The 20,061-nt window shown below is 47.8% G+C and overlaps 1 protein-coding gene and 1 long non-coding RNA gene across 4 annotated transcripts in view; one reads left to right on the top strand and one right to left on the bottom strand.

The window, feature by feature from the left end:
- Window positions 1-169: 169 nt before the first annotated feature.
- LOC106740628 (C-terminal-binding protein) overlaps window positions 170-20,061 on the top strand; it is a 46,998-nt gene continuing 27,106 nt past the window's right edge. For both annotated transcript variants that reach the window (XM_014611858.1, XM_014611857.1), the window contains exons 1-2: window positions 170-545; window positions 862-972. The gene's annotated coding sequence lies outside the window, so the exon portion shown is untranslated. The remainder of the gene's footprint in view (window positions 546-861; window positions 973-20,061) is intronic.
- LOC106740629 lies at window positions 5,015-12,766 on the bottom strand. Of its 2 annotated transcripts, none has more exons than XR_001374113.1 (3): window positions 11,498-12,766; window positions 7,374-8,497; window positions 5,015-6,605 (listed from the first exon to the last, which is right to left on the bottom strand). It is a non-coding gene; the product is annotated as an uncharacterized LOC106740629 (long non-coding RNA). The 2 variants fall into 2 exon arrangements; XR_001374114.1 differs by lacking the exon at window positions 5,015-6,605 and having other exon boundaries at window positions 7,027-7,603; window positions 8,252-8,497.

Below are 20,061 nucleotides of genomic sequence, written 5' to 3' on the forward strand. Positions count from 1 at the left end.
TTTGGATGGATTTTCAAAGGTGCGCGGGCTAAGCATGTCCGACTCGGCCATTGGCGGCGCGCCCGGGCCAATCAGGCTGCGCTCGCCTCGGCGCTTCGGCCGCGCTCGGCTGGCGTCGGTCGCGCTCGGCCGGTGACGGCGAGCATCGGGCGGCGCGCGCGAGTCACTCGGGCGGCCGGGGGCCGCCATTTTGCTCCAGCGAGGGAGAGCAGCCGCGAGCCAAGTAGTGCAGTCCGCGCCATATAGCCGCAATTCGAGACCGAGTGTGACCGAGACGAGCGTGCGAACGACCTCCTTTCTTCCGTGGCCGAATCGTGCGCGATCTTACGCGTACACTGCGGCCGTCGGGGCGTCGGGCGGGCGGGTGCGCGCGCGGTTAACACCAGTGCCCGTATCCGTGCGGATACATCGCATCGTGCCGCGGCACAGGACGGCCGGTTAGACGCCAAGTTTCGCCGCGGCAGCCGAGCGGGATCGCCGTGCGGCAGCGTCTTGCAGGGGAAGCCTGGATATCCCACGAACAAAACGCACCGGAGGAACGCCGTGTAAGCGGAGAAAGAAAAAGAGAGCTTGTGAGTGAGAGAGGGAGTGAGGGAGAAAGAGGCTTGAAAGAACGAAGGAGAGAGAGAGAGAGAGAATGTGTGAGTAGTGTGTCCCTGTGTGTGTGCGAGCGAGTGAGAGGGAGAGAGCGTGCTTACGCGCGAAGGAAAGAGAGAGAGAGAGAGAGAACGCGAGAGCGAGCGAGTAAGCAAGCCAGAACGAGTGAGTGAGCGAGTGAGAGAGAGAAAGAGAGAGAAAGAGAGAGAGAGAGTGAGTGAGGAGGGAAAGAGAGAACGAGTGTGAATAGTTTGGTGATCGCAGTGTGGCCGCCAACCCAGTGCAAATACTCGACTAGCCGTAGACTTGGGGAAGATACGACGACGCGTCGGTGCCGGGAAATACAACAAGGGGAGAGTGAGTCGCCTCCGACAGGTTAGTGCAGTGAGTTGCTTCCTGCTGCCCGCTTACTCGCCAGTTCGAGAGCGCGCAAGCGGCCAGCCAGCGACAGTTGGCGCGCCTTATGTACGTATTCGCGTATCGCGTTCGTGCGTCTGTGTGTATCAACGTACATACATACGTATGTACGCACGCACGCACCTACATGCCGTCGTACGGCGCGTCGTCTTTCGCTCGCTCGTCGCGCGTCTATGCGTCGCTTCGCCCGCGCGCGGCGGTAGCGTCGGCGTCGCCGCTCCACGCGTGACGCGCACAAGGTCCGTTCCTTTTAACCGTACCGCTCGCATTTTTTGTCCTTCGGACGAGATTATGTGTTTGTGTGTGTATCGTTCGAGATTCGTCTTCAGGGCGCGCGGCGAGAGAAAGACGGAGGAGGAGGGAGGGAGGGAGAAAGAAAGAAAGATCGGAAGAGAGCGGCTGAGAGGAACCGACTTGCTGCTGCGTGTGCGCCTTTGTGCGGCGGCGGGAGACGCAAGTATGTACGCGACGATGCGCCGTCAATGGTGGTGTCCGGCGTGCGTGGCGTCGCGCCTCACCGGGGGCCGCGACCTCGTGGTTCGCGCGATCTTCGCCGATCTTCCGCGAGACAAAGCGCTCGGCCTGTTTACCGTGTAAACGGAAGAGAGTACGCTTCTCGAGTATCGCGCGACAATGTGTGTATACAATACGTAAGTAAATAGTACGCGCGAACGACGAGAGAATATTTGTGGTAATCTGCCCGTCGCGGGTGTAAACTGCGCGCCCGGCAATGCCTATCGGGCTAAACGTTTCCGGGTCGAACAGCTGTCGTTATTGTCGTATTTAGACGCCGTTGCCATTCAGGCGACGGGAATGACAGCGGGGAATAATCAGAGGTGCGCGCATAGATGGTCGGTGAGTCCACGGATTCGCCTTCGTCGCGGTTCAGACGATATCGAATTGAGTGCTAAGAGAAATATAAAGGCTGGACGGTTAACTAATAGTTGTCGCTCGTGATAATTGTTATTATAGTCATTATTTGTGGGATAATTAATAATTAACGGGATAGTAATTATTGTTATACTTCAATTATTACCTGTCTTTCAGTTATCACATAAAAAGCAATTATTACTTGTATCGATGATTTATTCGCAATAATTATTACTTAAAGAATGATTTTTGGTAATATTTATCACTTACGTACAATAATTATTACTTAAAGAATGATTTTTGGTAATATTTATCACTTACGTACAATAATTATTACTTAAAGTGTTTATATAACTTGCGGTAGTCATTTCATAAAATATTTATTTCTTGCAATAATTATTTACAATATTATTTTTGTCGATTGGTTTAAAAATACGCCGTATTCACGATCCGACTCGCGTTAGCTCGTTATTTTCCGCAGGTGGAAACACGAGCCGTACGAATGTTCACGACCTATGAATTTAATCGTCCTTTCATCACTTTGTAATCGCTTTCTTGTAATAGGTAATTGTGTATAGAGAGATATACGGGAGATTCTCGCATCGAGAGAGCCACGCGCCTTTCTTTTTGCTCGCGCTCTCCAACTGGCCCGATTATTGCCTCTCGCCGCACACCCGCGCGCGCGCTCGCCACCGACTTTCCCCTCTTTCGTATGCCTTCGCTCCGCGTGCGTGTGCGTGCCGATCGCGAACGTCCACGTTCATCGTGTCTCTCTTTCGTCGTGAAGAGCGCAGCGACCGTTTGCGAAATTGCCGCCTCGCGAATTTGTCGCGAAGCTCGCCGAACACGCCGTCTTCCCTTCCAGCCGCGCCAACAGCCACGTTGCATTCTCCGCGTCGCGTCGATTACATCAATTAGATTGGCGGAATTTCACCGTGCGCGTCGGCTGACAAAAATCGCAAAAGATTATCTAGAAAGTTGCACCTTCAACGATTTACTTTTACAATCGCGTGATTCGTATGATTGGGAAATCCACTACTCGAACAATAAGTCATTCACGCGTTCTGATTCACATTAGAGCCGGCTTAATTATTTTATGACGACTAATTAATTTTTTTTTTATTATTATAATTATATGTGACTATATTATACGACGAGCGCATTATCGTGTTATAATAATTATTATTATTTGTTTGTATGTGCATATATATGTGTAAAGTGAGACGTGAGACAGAGCACTCGTCACGATAGTGACGAAGAGAGAAAGAGAGAGAGAGAGAGAGAAGGAGACAAGAGTCACGAGAAAGTGCGAAGAGTGCGGTTGAAAGGAACGGACCTACATACTCTCTCGCGCGCTCGCTCGCGTTCTCGTTTCCGACGGATGCGCTTATGCGCGCACGCAGAAAAGGGGAGGGGGAGAAGGAGGAGGCGCACACATATCCCTCGATATTGCACGCGCGTTGACCTTCGATGATGTCTTCGTCGTACGACTCATTCTATTGTCACGGGGACCCCCATTAATATTCTAATCGTCATATCGATTAGCAAGTCCTAATCGCCGCGTTGATTAGATCATCAGAATTTCATCGCGTCGATTAACGAAAATGACGAGTGATCATTTGGAAAGTGAAGAGATATGTTGATATGGACAGAAGAAGAGGGAGAGAGATATTGAGAGATTGGTTACAAATGTAAACGTAGTTTATTATCGGGAACGCGCAAGGTCATTAGTATTATCAATACATTAATTAGTCGGTCATTTGTTACCATACACCTTGGGTGTCTCGACGATCGGCGGTTGCACAATATCGCTGGCCAAATTATTATTGTGCCGTAACGTCGACATATCGGGATATCGTTACTCGGCGGAGGTGGGGCGGAAGGGAAAACGGGGAATCGCAGCGCTTAAGGGGCACGACGCCATAAATCACTTATTGTGCCAAGCGTCGCGCGCGACCGCCATTTGGACGCTTCTAGAATACCATTCATTTGTATCTCCGTCCTGCTCGGTCTCCCACTACGTCGTGTCTATCTATTTATCCGTCTCGCGATATATCGGCTTAATGTAGCGTCGTTCAGCCGGCCTGTCCCTCTTCCCTTTCCTCGCCGCCCGTTCCGCCGCTCCAGACGCGCGCATGTACTGCTATTCCGCGGTCGGGAAGTCCTTCCTTCGTCGCGTTTGATGTGTATAATCGGCGGAAGAAACGTTGCTACGTTTCTCTTTTCTCTCTGCAGTGAGTTTTCAAACGCATTTGTACACTGAAAAAAAAAAATACTACCGTTCAAGTAATATTTACTTGATTCAAGTAAAATCTAATTGCTCCAATGTTTCTTAAAAAATGTTTATTAAAAGTAGAAATATAATTTACTACATACAATATGAGATTTCCTTTGTATAAGTAGACATTTACATATATGTGTTAAAAGAATTGCGACAGGTGTTAAATTCATAATATTACGAATATGTCAGGATTTACTTTTAGAAAATATTTATTGGCTAAAAAAATCTAAATTTAAAAAATCATCAGGGTATTTTTAATGGAAAAGAAATGTTACATAATTCTTGTAATTACTTTCTTAAATTTAGAACCATTTTACCTTTGCATTCAGTAATTTATTTATAAATTAAGATGTTACTACGTTTAAGTATTTATTATAAGCTATGAAAATATATATTGATAAAAATATTATTTAATTTAAGATACTAAATATAAATAGTTACATTTAATTGATTCTAGCACTTTTTTGTGCGTATTTAATAGAAGAATTTTTTTTTTTCGTAACTTCTTCGGAAGAGAATAATTCTCGCAGTGAGGCATTGATTCTACGGATAAGGAAATTTTTGTATACCTTATATTTGTCATTTATCTATTTTGTTAGTCTTTTAAAATTATTATTATTGTAAATTTTTTTCGTTCGACGTCAGCTGAAGTTAAACGAGATATAGGTGTTACTACTTTTTTTCCATCGACTGCGTACTCATCTGACATAAAGTAATAGAACTCATGTTCTGCGAATTACTCAAAAATATTCTTCTGAATACATCGATGACAGATGTTCAAACCGTTCTGCAAACGAATATACGCATATCGTGCGTCGCTACAATGTGTAATACCAAGGTGTTAGAAAAAGCAACGAGTCCCAGTTTGACATGTTGCGCGCAGTATTAGATATAAGATTGGAGAAAAAACGTTTATAAGGACACGCGATGTTAACATTAGTCGATAAATATATCGTTTCGGATTCATTAGCCGCTGACGACAGTAACGTACATAGATCAGTATGTAATAGCTTTAAAATATGAAGAATTGCATCATATTCTAGAATTTCTCATCAAAATTTATATTTTTTTCCAGTACATACAGTATACAAAAATATACACATACAGGATGTCTTAGAATTAGCGACATTAATTTTACCAAAAGGTTTTTTGAACATTTTTTTTCAGCAAAAATATCGAGGAAGATTATTATTTATAGCGACTTTTCAATGTTCAATGTAGGACATCTTCGTGTGTGGGTGTGTGTGCGTAGTTGAGTTTCAAATTAAAATTCTGTTAAAGCGAAGTCCACTTGAAATTGTTCGCGGAAAATCATTTTATTTTCTCTTTGATCGTCCGAAGTTTGGTGCGCGAAGAGCCCCGCTTCTTCGATCGTTCGGAAACTATAATGATGTCTCGACATTTGCGCTAAGGAAAAATGATTATCTGTATTATCCGGAGAACTTCTAGGAAAAATTAACGAGTTCGCTGCCAAACGTGTCCATGTATAACATACCGATACTAACAAGATCAACGTTACGTATGCGTGATAGCGATAATTTTTCGTCCTATATCTACATAAACAAATTAAGTCTCTCTTACACTACAAACAAACATAAATTATGTTTGATTTACACCAAAAGAATTTTAGTCAGGAGAAACATTTTTCTAGTAAATGTTACTATGTATAGTGTCAGTGATAATAATCTTGTATACATATCGTTACTACTTTTGTGTTTAAACCATAAGAAGATATAGTTAAGGCCGGAAATAACTATTACTTTAAGAGGATGCCATACTTGAAAACTTTACCGACAGGATATTGATTTTCTTGCCGAGTTCATGTCTTATTGGTTGTACAGGATTACATAAATGTCTTTACACAGTGAAAATACGCGCGAAAATAAATTGGAGCATTGCTCGATATGTGACGAAAATGAGTAACAATTTTAAAATTGACATCTCTAGCTGTCAGCATCAATATTTACCTGATACAAAAATCTCGCAGCTTGTACCGAATATGTCAATGCTCCAATGAGGAAAATTTCAAAGAACATTTTTATATCTTTCCAATCCAATTTAGAGGCTTAAAAAAATATAGAAAGTTGTCGGAAAATTTTGATATATCTTGATAAAGTCTTACGTTAAACGTGGTAAGACATAGTGTAGCACACATTCATCGCGTTCACGTTGATATTGCACTTTACATTTACATAAGATCTATATACACAAGAATAATAATGTGATCATGTTACTGTTTATTTAACATAACATTCTGAAGATCGCCTCTACATTATCGATGCTTATCAAGTTCGTTATCGACTTTGGCATCCCCTTAATGGGATTTCTCTCTGTGCATCTCGGTTCCTTCGTCAGAAGTGACTCTCAATCGTGACAGTTTGCTGCGCTCCCAACTTCATTGTGTCTGAACCGTTTTGCAAGCAAATATACACCGACTGCCCTAAAACACGAGCCATGGACGCACACAACTCCGGTTACACGTAACACCAACTTTTTCAAATTCCCGTGCATGTGAAAACCGAAAACTACACGGAAAAAAAGTTGCTTGAATTTACCTGGCGATGAGCAGACCAAACGTGTATTGGTTGAAAGGGACAGAATTTCTGGTTGTAAGAACCGAATTTGGCTTATAAGAACTAGAAATTCCGTTTTCTTCAACCAGAACGTGTTTGATCTCTACATCTCATGTAAATTTAACCAAACTGTTTTTTTCCGTGTTGGCACTTGTAAGAAATAATAGCAAAGATTAGAAACCATAGTAAAGATCAAAGGAAATACGTCAGTTTTGCTTTATTGAGAGAAGTTTTTGGTGTTTGTAATTTACAATTAATTATAATCGCATAAATGAAAGAATTAAGCTAGAAGAACCATTTTTCTAATAAGTGTTACTATATCAGTGACAATAATCTTATATACATCTTGCTGTTATACTTTTTCAGATTGAAACTAGAAGAAGATATAGTTGAGACCGAAAATAACTACAATTTTAATGGAATTTCTCTCAGTGCTCCTTGCACTCCTGACATTATCAGAATTTTATTTTTTATCTAATTTCTCTACTATATAGTTTTATCTAATCTGTGTTATGATCTATAACTTTCCTACAACGTGGACATGCATGCGCGGGCAACTCGGAATGCGCGCCCTCGAGTCGAGCCGGCTTCGCGTTGCGTAACCTTCGCCGAATTTCCAGCGAATATGGAACAACCTTGTCGTGCGTGTGTGCGTGTTGGACTTGCGGTTGAGATTCCGCGCGCTTTCTTTCTCTCTTCCATCTTGATCGAACCATTGGTCGGTGCGAAAATCGACGGTCGCTCATATCTAGTCATCTCTGAAATATTCTGAATGTCGAATTCCCTTAAATATGCCCTTCTGATTCTTCAGTTGGAACAACTTTCTATTGTGACGCTTGTACATTGAGAGACACATTTTTGATACCTGTAATCGCATAAATGAAAAAATTATAGTCAAGAGCACTATTTTTCTAGTGAGCAATACTGTATAGTGTCAGTGATATACATCTTAGTGAATACATCTTACATATTGCTTTTTTGTTCAATTTTAAACCAGAAGGAAGTATAGTTAAAGCCGAAAATGACTATAATTTTAGTGAGATCCTGAGTCGAAATTATAATACCATTTTGATGCTCTTAAGATGAGTTTATGCCTCTTTGAACAGCTTGTAGACTGATAAAAATCTATAGTGACAATATTAATATTCTTATTAACTTCTGTCTTGAATCTTCAATTTTACATGGAGAAAAATTCCACTAAAATTATAATCATTTTTGGCCTCACCTATATCTTCTTCCGGTTTTAACCTAAAAATAGTAATAGTAGATATTTATGTAGAGTGTTGTTATCACTGAACCTACAGAAACACGTATTACCAAAATAGTTCCTCTTAACAAGTTATTTATTTGTGAGATTATAGACAAATACCATATATATATTTTTTTTTAACGCATAGATTCAATTATAACGCTATCTTGAACAGACCTATTTTTATATGAAAACAACGAAACTTAAGATATCGGGGTCAAGGTAGGAGTAAAATATATTGTGAAGTGGAACCTCTTTTGTTACCTTAACTCCTGCTGTGTTGTAGAACTAAAGGTTTAACGTAAGGGCCAAAATTTCGTCTGGGGATTTCTCTCAGCGTGTAAGCAAAACAGAACGTGGAATTAAAAGGACATATTCTCAGCGTTCGCTATGCGTCTCTGGCACAAGGCCCCTGGTCGATTTCAAATCCGACGACAAAACGAGAATCGCCGGTCGCGTTCGCGAGTCTCGCGCGAGATCGTGACGACAGATACGCGGCGCCGAGTCGCGCTAAAAGGCAAAAACGGCACGTGTTAAACACGATAAATAAATGAAATTACCGCGACTACGTGTGTCTCTCTCTTTTCCTTCTTCGCTGTTTCATTTGCATTTTTCGCGGAAACGCAACGGCCGCTCGCTCTTCTCTCACACTTCCGTGTTACCCAATTCTCGCTGTCTCCGCAACTTTGGGAATCGAACGAGTTACTAGCGCGGTCGCCGCTAATTCGCCGTTGCAAATTTTCGGCGAGCGTGCCGCGTCCGTTCGGATCTCAGAGCGATGATTTATCAGCGTTTTTCTCGCAGCGAAAGGAAAAAAAAACGAAAGGAAAAAAGAAGGAGAATATCCATTCGCAGAGAGCGGCGCATTTATTCGTCCGTCGCTCGTCGCTCGAGACGGCATTTAAACGAGCTCCCGTTTCTGGCCTTACGTAATTTGCTGAACGCGGAGAGCAAGCGGCCGGCTTGTGCTTGCTTGCTTATTCAGCGACGCTGTGACCCGTATTCCTTGCCGCGATATACTTCGGTTTCTTTTTTTTTCTTTACTTTTTCTGCCGCTCTTCGTGCGCACGAAGACGTACTGGGTGATCCGAAAGGAGGAATCGGCGAAATTTAATGAGCGGGGAAGGGGGAGGGTAATATCGTGGTTGTTTGAGAACGGACCGAAACGCGATTTAATTTAATATCGACGTGTCGATTCGCGTGTCGAGAGAGATCACGTGGATCTTTATGTCGAAGCGCGAAGCATAGTGTCTCGTTTTATGTCGGAGTTTCCCATCGGGATTGAGATGTGGAGTGTGTCACGTGGACTCTTTAACGACAGGCGAAGCAACGAGAAACCACATGTCCGACTGTTATATTTCACGACTCGGTGTTTCTTATGCAAATACACATAAGCAGTATTTTAACGAAGGCCTTTGAATTGCTGAGTAATCCATTTATACCAAATAATCCTAACACAAAATATAGTGCGTGACAATTGCACGTTCGATCAGCTGTGGAGTACTTCGTCCTTTTGCGCTTTGGGCAAATTTGCTTTTATCCATTATTTCTATCTTCATTCTCGTTATTTATTTTTATTTATTTGCGCATTAATTCATTTAGTATTTGCGAATTAATTTTATCGAATTTAATTTAATGTTAAAATTCGGTTGTTCATTAAGATTATTAATTAATTATTTATCTATCGAGATTCCTTTTATACATATCATACGTTTTACGATAGCGATAAACCGTGAATTGCGCGTCATGTTTCTGGCATTCTATATCACTCTTCTTCAGCGCGTTACGTACGCACGCACGTACGGATCTTTCGTAAACGTCGCGAGCGAACGGGTGGGCCCATGTTATCGTCGTAATTGGGAGTTAACTTTAGAACGCGATAGCGCACTCGTGCCGTTTTCCAAGGAACCGAAATATTCGAGGGTTTCTTCTCTCCCCCTCCTACTTCTCCTCGATAACCCGCCAACTTGGTCAAAGTCACGTTTTATCTGAAGCGTTCGCGCGCTTCTCTCTCTTTCTATCCTTTTCTCTCCCTCTCTCTCTCTCTCTCGCGCGCGCGCGCTCTCTCGCCCTCTGTCAATCAATATTCATTTATGCCAGTTCGCCGGTTCGGATACATAATGGAGTGTGTACAGTGCGTTTAGAAATAAGATCGTCACCAAATTGTCCGTAGAAACAGTGAAAGAGAAAGGTGTGTGTGTGGAGAGAGAGTGTACGGTTAAAGGAATGTCTGGTGGTTTTCCCGGGACGCATTGTACCGCGTAGCGAAACTTTGATTTCGCGTAAAAGGAAATCATTATCACCCGATGGAAATTATCCCTTCCAAAACAGACCGGAATTAATATGCACACGCGTGCGTCGACATCGAAAAATCGACGGATATTTCGGAATCCTCTCAGTACGAAAAAAGGTGAAAAACTGCTGAAAATGCGGCGATAACGCGCGGAACACATTGTTCTGTGATAACGTTCCAGAGAGAGAGAGAGAGAGAGAGGGAAGGATGAAGATAGATAGATAGATAGACATAGATAGATAATCCACCGTACATTGGTATCGTTAGAACTTGGCGTTATCGCATCCGGCAACACAATAGCTAGTGCCTACCTATTATCTGAGGAAAAGTCAGGGAAACCTGACTGAAACTTATAGATATGAGGTCGCAACACGTGACAAGTTATCGGATTACAGATAACGAACGAACGAAAGGGAGCAAACGAATGGACATTTCCATCCTTTTTTCCTCTCTCTCTCTCTCTCTCTCTGGTATCGCCGTCTGTGCATATCAGCCGTATGAAAAACATGAGTCAAAGTCGCGCGCTAATAGCGTGCCGCTAAAGCTGTTGACTAACGCGAAATACGCAACGATTACGTTGTTGAATGGATAAATAGCCGCGCGCGCGGCGGAGTTTCGCGAGACTCCTACAACAAAGTTCACTGCCGTCCTCTCTCTCCTCCTCTTCTCTTTCTCTTCGTGCTATCCGTCGCTCGCTCGCGCGCGCGCGGAAATAACTATACTCGATATACATTATTCGACTCGATTTAGCTGCCGAGTGCTTTTCCCGTCCGCGTTTTTCTTCGCGCCGCACGCGAACTATATTAAGCTACACGAGCAAGCGAGCGCGATTAGCGCGCAATAAACGCGGATTCTCCGCCGTCGCGAATTCTCACACGCCGCGGACGTATCGTGTGACGCAACACGACGACGACAACGAGTAGTGACGGCATCGAACCACAAATTCGTATTTATCATTGATAACAATGAGAGAGGGGTGAGAAGAAAGACTAGGACGAATGGGGGGAGGGGGCGTCAAGGGAGAGGGACACGGATAAGAGGGGGGAGGGCGAAAGCAGAAGCGTAATCGTCCACGCGCAATCGGGATTATGGGAAATCGATCGTCGCCGCTACGTCTGCGTGGTGAAACGAGAGGGAGAAACGTCGCTTGTCTTCGTCTTCTTCGTCGCCGGGCGCGCGGAAGAGCGCCTGTCCTAGAGTTCTTTCGGCATGCTTACCCATCTAGCTGCCCGGCTAACTTATCTATTCACCCAGCACCGTTGCTGTACCACGGGTACACATGATGGTAGACACCGAAAACAAAAATCGTACACGTTACTCGATCAAGTTTCGTCACGCCGGCCGGCGTTTCGCGGTCGTCGGAGCCGCTCTCTTTCACGAAGTCGGCCAAACAAACAATGACAGCGGACGCAGACTCGAGGATTGATTTTAACCTTCGACGCGTGATTCGCTCTTCCTCGCTTTCTCCTGCCCTTTGTCTCGCCAAGTCGCGGCGCGGGTTCCACCCGGAAACACTCAACGACGCTAAATCTGGTAAACGTTGCGGTACATTTACGAGCTGTTTTGTGCACCGTAATCCGTGAATTCGGGCGAACACGGTAACAAAGCGGTTACGAGCGAGAGAGAAAGGGTGGGAAGGAGGGAGAGGAGAGGAAATGAGAAGCGACCGAGAAGAGCTTAGGAACCGTGGCATACTACGGCCGAATAGTTGAGCCAGGTCAGTTTGCTAGCTTACGTAAAAGAGGCTAAGTAGTGCGGCGAGAAGACGGGGGCGTCGGGGATAGGAAATGTTATAAGATATACAGAGTGACAGAGAGAGAAAGAGTGACATGGCGCCGCGACGTAGAGCCGGTTGGACGGAGAGGGCTGAGGACGGGAGGGTGAGTGGGAGAGAGGGAGAGAGAGGGTGGGGGCACCTGTTACAACGTTCGAGAGTTCCTCCTCCCTCCCTGCTCCATCTCTTTCTCTCTCTTTCTTTATCTTTCTCAGTCTCTCTCCTCTATTCTCTCCCTTTCTCCATGACCGCTTCTCAATCCGACCAGCCACCATTTCCACGCATGCTATTCCGATACGGCGCGCTCTTCTCTCTCTCTCTCTCTCTCGGCGAACACATACGATATTCGATCTCGTCGGCGCGCGTTCCTTCGCCGGAAGTTAAAAGGATTCTCTCTTTCTTTCTCTCTCCCTCTCTCTCTCTCGCTCGCTCGCTTTTCGCATCGCAAGACGTGTTTTCGAGAATTTCTTCGACAAATGCGACTTATCATCACTCGCAAGTGTAAAAGCGCGAGTTTGTGGGTAAAGTCCTTTAATCTCTCTCTCTCTCTCTCTCTCTCTTTCTCTTTTCTCTCTCCTTTTGTCTTTTTCTTTCTTCCTCCTTCTTTCGAGGATGTCTGACGCTTTCTCAACGCATACACACCACGCGGCACGACGCCGAGGAAGGCTACCATGTACCTGCTCGCCTTCGTCCCCTCGCGTTTCTCAGCTTCGTACACCCCTCCTTCCCCCCCCTTCTTCCTTCCTCCTTTCCTTCCTTCGCTCCCTCCCATCTGTCGCGGTGAACGCTTCGAGTTACTTTTTACGTTCACGGTTACTACGCACGCCGCGCGACTTACTACGGCCTCCCGACTCGGGACTAGCCGTTTCATAGAAACACACATATCCGTAGAGGTGAAGGAAGAAGAAGACCAAGATATTATACTACTTGGGCCGTTACTACTTGGACTCGTCGCAGCGGGGACAATCGATGTAACCGGCTGGCCAGCCAGCCGGTCGGTCGGTTGGTTGGCCGCCTCTGTCTCTGTCTCTCTCGTCGCCGCGCACTTGTACGGATCCCGCGTGCGGCGAACGGACAGACGGACAGACCGACGGCCGGACGGACAGACGGACCAAGTGTAACGATGCCCCGAGATCGATCGATAATAACCGCCGCCGCCGCCACTCTCGCGCGGTTTGGTGTTCCAGCCGAGGCTCGTTCGTTCGTTCGTTCGTCGCTCGGTCGGTCGGCCGGCTTGCGCGCGAACGAGCGAGACAGAGACATTTTTTCCCGGCCCCGTCATCCGTCCCCCTTCCCTCTTCGTATTCTCTTCTCCCTCTGGTTCTCCGTCGCCCCGCGACGGTCCGATCCGACGACCTCGCGCGTCGTAATTGCTCGGTGAAAAATAACGGAAGACGGGCAGAGGCGAAATCAAAACGACGCCGGCGAGAACGCGCGCTGAATCGACACGATGAGTGTCCCTTTGTCGTGTTTCTTTCTTCCTCCGGTTCCTTCGCCTCTTCTTCCCTGTCCTCTTCCCCTCTTAAGGATACCCGCCCGTTTCGGGTCGTAATTTTTATCTCGAGCATTGTGTTTTGAAGTCGGCTCTTCCTCTCCTTCTCTCTTCTTCTTCAGATATTTCCGTTTTGGTAATTTGTCTGAAAAAAAAATGATTTCGGAAATTTCTTCTTTTTCTTCATGGTTCGACGTCTCGCGATGACGGTGGATTTTATTGGCGTTCTGGTTCGAGTACGCACAAGCGCGCGAAGACTCGCCGTCCGTGCAGGCGGAATAGAAATTTGGCATCGTTACGATATTCTTAACGATCGCCGGGCGGAGGTTTCGGGGAGAGAGGGAGAGAGATAGAGAGAAAGCGAGAGAGCCGATCGATCCGTCGACTCGGCGTCCGTTGAATAATGTTGAAACTCTCTCAGGGTGACGCTGAGATTTGCGTTTAGTAAGTCCGGCGGCATGCATGAGTAATGCGCGCTGTAATGGAGCCGAGCCGAGCGTCGAAACCCGCTGTAATTTGGATGAGTTGCATTTTGCGACGTTACGTTACACATGCACGCGCGCGCTCACACACACACACCACGCGCGCGCACAAACATGTAGATGTATGCATACACATAGTGGCTGTAAATTCGTGCGCGCGCGCGCTCGTCCGCTCTTCCTCGAGAAAGCTTCTCCCTTTCTTCGGCTTGCCTCTGAAAGCAACGAGATAACTTTGATGTTCCGCTCGGGGCATTTCCCGCCGTCACAATTATTTCCTGAAACTGCTGTCGCAGTTCTCCGATGACTAATTTTACAACCGATACTTCCTCGTCGTGCTGACATAGATGCGATCGAACGTCGCGAGGAGGAGGAGGAAGAAGAAGAAGCACCGCACGCGCATTTCGTTCGAGTGCTGATACGGGTATGAAGATAACGGTCGCTCCGATTGTACACAGACCTGCAGCAGCAGCAATAGCAGCTTCTAAATAACGCCGGCTCGATAAGCAGCCCCCTTCCCCCTCTCTCTCTCGCATATAACGATATAGAGTAATACATACACACATACAACGGCAAAGTCGTCGGACTTCGGAGCTCGCTCGGCCGCTCGTAGTAACGAGGTCGAATATCGGCTTCGCGGTTAATCCGAATGCGTCACGAAACTCATGAAGATTTAGGGAATGCTATCACGAGTCGAGGCGGCGCTATAACGCTGTTATATCCCGTGCAAAGTTATATCTACACACACACACAGAGAGAGAGAGAGAGAGAGAGAGATAAAGACGACGACGACGACCGACGTCTCCGTCGGTCGGCCGATGTGTGTCGGACGTCGGGGGATTACGCATAAATCTTCTCGCGGAGTTGGAAATTTATCGCGACGATGGCACCGCGTATGCCAAGTAGTAGACGTAACGAGACTTTTCGCGTCAACGGGCTGATTATCGCGAGATCTTTCGCGCGTCAGAGAGCACGCGAGAGAGAAGGGGAGGGAGGGGGATAGAGCGACGTATCTATTTGATCGCGTACAAATAAGAGATAAAATCGAACGATCGATCGTGCGCGCGCGCGATTGGCCGTGAGTGGAATCGCTAGCGCGAGATAAGGACGTAATTTCGCCGAGAATATTTTTTTTATCGGCTCGCGCCGATCGCCCGGGTTCGTCGCGTATCTCGCGTGTCGGGAACGCGACGAGGTGGGTAGGTGGGTGGTCGTCGGTCGGCCGGGGAGGGGTGCCGATATGCACGACGCAACTGTAACGAGAAAACGCACGTCCCCGGCCGAACCCGCCGGCGGTTATTTCTCGCCCCGCGACATTTTTCGATTACCACGACGGAAACAAATTCCCACGATGATATCGTGTGTACGTGCGCAACGCGACTTCCCCTCCGCGTGTTAGTATCCGGACGCGTCTCGTAATCCTTTTCCTCCGCGGAACAAGGCGACAAAGACGAACGAACCGACGGATGGACGGACGGACGCGCGTTCTTCTTCGCCAGAGAAGAAAGCCGCGAAATAAAGACGGAAGGCATCGCAGGAGAAAGAAAAGAAAGGACGAAGGAGGGCGGGAAAAGGAATGGGGAGGTGGGGTGGAGGGGGTTGAAGGAAAGAGAAGGAAAATAGAGGCGAGACTCGTTCTCGGTTCGCGCACTGAAAAATCGCTTGCTACGCGAGTCCGCTGGCTTATGGACGTCGTCGCGGTTCTCTTCCCCTCCCTCCCTCCCTTATTCTCCTAATCGTCGTTGTCGTCGTCGCGATGCAGTCAGTCCGAAGGTGAAGTACAAGGAGGATAATGGGAGTAGCGCATCGCCATTGTAAACAGACTCGAGAGTAGCGGCTCCGGGATTTAGTTCGGTGTGTTGGAGCGACAGAAGAGAGTGAGAGGGGGAGAGGGGGGGAGGTTAAGGGATGGTAGCGCGCGCGGAGGTGGGATGAAACTCGGCGGCCGGGGGGAGACGCTGACGAGAGCGGGATGAGGCGAGTTGTGATGGCGATGGCACGGAAGAGGAGGTGGAGGGACGTGTCGCGGAGGAGAGGGTGGGAGTAGAGAGCGAAAGAGAGAGAGAGAGAGAGAAATGTAGGGAGGGAGGGGGAGAGAGAGACGACGGCTGGAGGTGGCGGCAGCAGGAGGAGGGTGGGAAGTTGCCGAGACATCGATCGGGTCGGCCATTGCTTGCCACACTCTCTCCGCTACTCCACTAGGAGTCAAGATGCCGTATCTCCAACTATACGAGGAACTAAACTCTCCGTGAAACTACTCTCCCAGCGCGCTCGCGGGCCGCCCGCGCGCGCTCTACGCACTTGTCCTAACCCGCAACGGCGGCCGGTCGCCCGTGCGCGCGCGTCGCGCTCATATGTGTGTACAAGCGGCATGTGTGTGTTTATATGTGCGTATGTGTGTGTACACGCGTACAGCTCGTCGCAAAATTATCACCGTAAATCGTGGTCTCTTGACTCTTTTTTTCTCCAGCGGCGTTAGTTGATTCTAGGATGCATAAGAGAAGGAAGAAGGAACGGGGAGAGGGACGGGTTTGATAATATTAATGTAGGAGATAAGGGAGATAAAATCGAGAGGGACGCGGTAACGTTTTGCGTCGGTTGTAGCGATGCTCGAGGGAAGTTTCGTGTATTATTTATGAATTGCAACGTAAAATTGCAATAATACGTCCTTAACGGTCGATCCTCAATTTTGAAGAGAGACACACAGAAGGGGGAGGGGAAGCAAGAGTAAGTTGCTTGCTCGTGCAGGCGTTTTATGCGGAAAATTCTGATTCCGAGTGGAAAGCGGATACGGGGTTATCGGGTGGGTGAAGAGGGGAGAGGGGGCGAGCGGCAAACTCTCCGGCAAGTGTGTGTAACTTTGAAACTTAACAAGGCCGATACACTCGTCGTCGTTGTACTTTCGCCCGGAATGAATAGCGCGACCGGAGCAGCCGGTGATGCGTCTACAACGAGCCACAAACCGCATTGTTCTTCGTTCTTGCGGGCGCGCGCTCTCGGGCTCGATGATGACACTTGATCCCGCCGCTCGTGATTCTCCTCCTCGACCGCCTATTGTGAATCGCCGTGTAAAATTCGCTCGACTTGAATTAACGGCAGCTCGTGTAATCTACTTGATGAAGAAGAAGAAGAAGAAGAAGGAGAGGAAAGAAAAGGGGACAGAGGGGGAGATAAATGCACGTTCGTTTCAATTCGTCGCTCTTTCCTCTTCTTTTTTTTTTTAATTCTTTGTTCGTTTTTTTTTGTTAGTCTTTCATTAATGCTTCTTGTTTGTGTGCGCGTGGAAGTCATCGAAACTTTAATTTGTCCGAACTTCGGGCGGATTTTGCACACTCGCACGCACACAATGCTGCGGCGCACATTTGTGTGTGTCGCTACAGGTGTTCGTCCCGCGCACTCTGTATAATTCGTTCTCCACACGCTCTCGGCGCCTCATTGCTCGCGTGGGAAGCAAATGACCCGGTCGTCGAGTGCTAATTGCGCTCTCGATATATCGCTGATTGAGGCGATCTGTCAGCGAGCGATTAATTTTCCGCCGTATCGCGTTCATGAATTTTCACTTAGGAATTACAGCTTGACGTCTCGTTTCGTCCAATACTACCGATTCTTAACCGGTTTCTTGAATGGTGTTTGTCCCCCCCCCCCCTCTCTCTCTCTCTCTATCTAGATAAAAAAAGAATTCAATCTCCGATTGGTGTTATCCGTCGAGTTGAGATGTCCGGCGATTTCGATTCAGCGTTATCGCGACGTCGCTTTTCCGCTTTCCGAGTTTCCACGGATTTTTCCAGAGAAGAGGTCTCTTGCGCGTCCGACGGTCAATCTCCGGCGCTGCGTTCGCGAAAAGTTATCACCGGCTAATAACGTCAACGGAGGGAACAGGAGAGTGGGAAGGGGAGGATGTTTTCGCCGAATTTCAACGTTGCAAGTGCAACTCTGTCGCGATAATATCGGTTTACTATGCCTGATGGAATGATCGTCGTGTCAGCGATATCGCGACATTCGCCAAAACAAATCAACGCTGTCAAGTCGTTGCGCAAGAGACCGCGCGCGGCGGCGGCAACTTTGTGCTCGTTGGCGTAGCGAAAGGAGCGGGCGCGCGCGTTCGCGTATCCATCCATCCATCCATCTATCTACCTATCTATCTACCTACCCACCTATCTATCCGTCTATCTATCTATATAATTACGTCACTGTAATACGGCCAGGAATGCCAAATCTAATTTCCATAACGATCGCGCGCGAGCGCGATTCCACATCCGGAAACGCGAGCCGAGCCTTAGCGGATTACGCGATTAATATGGAAACGTGATTAGCGCGTGCCGCTGTATACCGGATGGATCTAATATACGGACATATTTCGCCGCGACGGGGCTGACTTCGTCGCGCCGAATAATACACCTGATAATTTAATAAATCGATAAATTTCAATTTAATTAAATAGCGAACTTAGAGAGAGAGAGAGAGAGAAAGAGAAAGAGAGAGAGAGAGAGAGAGAGATTGACAGCGAGGAGGAGAGGATACGCATGAACTTTCGCAATATAATTTAAAAGTTATGCCGAGCGGACCGGGGTCGAGGGTGGGGAGGCGTGCGCGTACGCGCGGAACGCGCACGGGGCTGGCTGAGCGTAAAAGCGCGGAAAAGAAAAATCATCCGGTATGCGGCTGGAAAGTTACAAAGTTACACGAGTAGCGGCCGAACGGTTAATAACTCAGGGAGATTCTTCTACCAGCCTCGAGACATCGACGTAATGAGTCAGTCAGTGGGTGAGTCGATTGGCCTAAGAGAGCGCGTCACGTAGCCCAGTATTACTGCGTGTACCTACATCCATCGATCTGTAGCGCGCGCGCGTACACGGCAGAGAGAGAGAGAGGGGGGGAAGACGAAACGGAGTGTGCGTGCGAGAGAAAGAGAGAGGTAGGACGTAAAGCGAGATAGGCAGATAGAGAGAAAGAGAGAGAAGGGGCAGAGTCCGCGTCTCTTCACCACGTGCATCGCATATGCGTCGACGACGCGTGCAGAGGACGCGGCGGCGGGCGCGGTGCAGCGTGCGAGCAACGGAGCGGCCTCAAGGCCGGCGCGCGAGTGCACCAACTGCATTCAACTGCAGAGTTCAACAAATTCGCCGCGCCCGTTGTTGCTGGTTCTTCTTCTGCTTTTGCTTCTTCTTCGTTTCGCTCTTGCGATGAGGCTCAATGAGCTCGGATCAATTTATCGCGCGTATCATCATCCATCGATTTTATTAGCGTTAATGAGACTGTTCTCGTTCGCGCGTTATTCGAGGCGCGATACTCTTCGTGTCTTCTAAGGTGCATAATGGAGGCATCGAGCCGAATGATCGGTGAGGAAGCTGCACACCGGTTTTTTGCGACCGCGCCAGCATGGCGCGCGCGACGTGTCGCGCGGCACTTCCGATCGTGGCGGAAGTCGATCGAGCGATCAGCGGCTCGGCGATTTGTGCGAAACACGCAGGAAGTCGCGTGAGCTAAGAAGAAGAAAAAGACAGTGGGATGATAGTAGTAGTAATAGTAGTAGTAGCAGAAGCGGTAATCCCAAAACACACTATTCACTCCTTCGGACAAACGGCCGGAATGTCGGATTGAAACTGCACGCCAAGGAGGATGGGAGGAAGGGACAGGTGGAGAGGTGAGGAGGGGAGGGGAGGGAGCCGCACAGCGTGGAGAAGGTGGTGGAGGAGCAGGAGGGCGTTGGGAGAAGCGAAGTTTCGCTTTAGGAGCGGAGAACTTAACTGAGTTAACTTTGCTGCCGAACCAAACTTTCCGCCAACTTTAAGTAGTCGCCTCTCTCTCTCCCCCGCTGCCTCCTTCCTCCTCCTCCTCCTCTTCTTCTTCATCCTTCTCCGGCTCCTCCATCTCTTCCTCTCTGCCGCCGTGCCCCTCTTCCGTTGGCCGTTCGCTCGTCGTCGTCTTCGTCGGAGAAACGAAGGCAAAGCCGGAAGGTAGCGAGAACGCGGAGCAACAACCCCTCCGACCGCTTTCCGCCCATCTTTCCCTTCCCTTCTCTTCGCTCCCCCCCCT

Source organism: Dinoponera quadriceps, unplaced genomic scaffold, assembly GCF_001313825.1.
Source record: "Dinoponera quadriceps isolate SergipeBrazil2010 unplaced genomic scaffold, ASM131382v1 scaffold278, whole genome shotgun sequence".
NCBI classification, from domain to species: domain Eukaryota; kingdom Metazoa; phylum Arthropoda; class Insecta; order Hymenoptera; family Formicidae; genus Dinoponera; species Dinoponera quadriceps.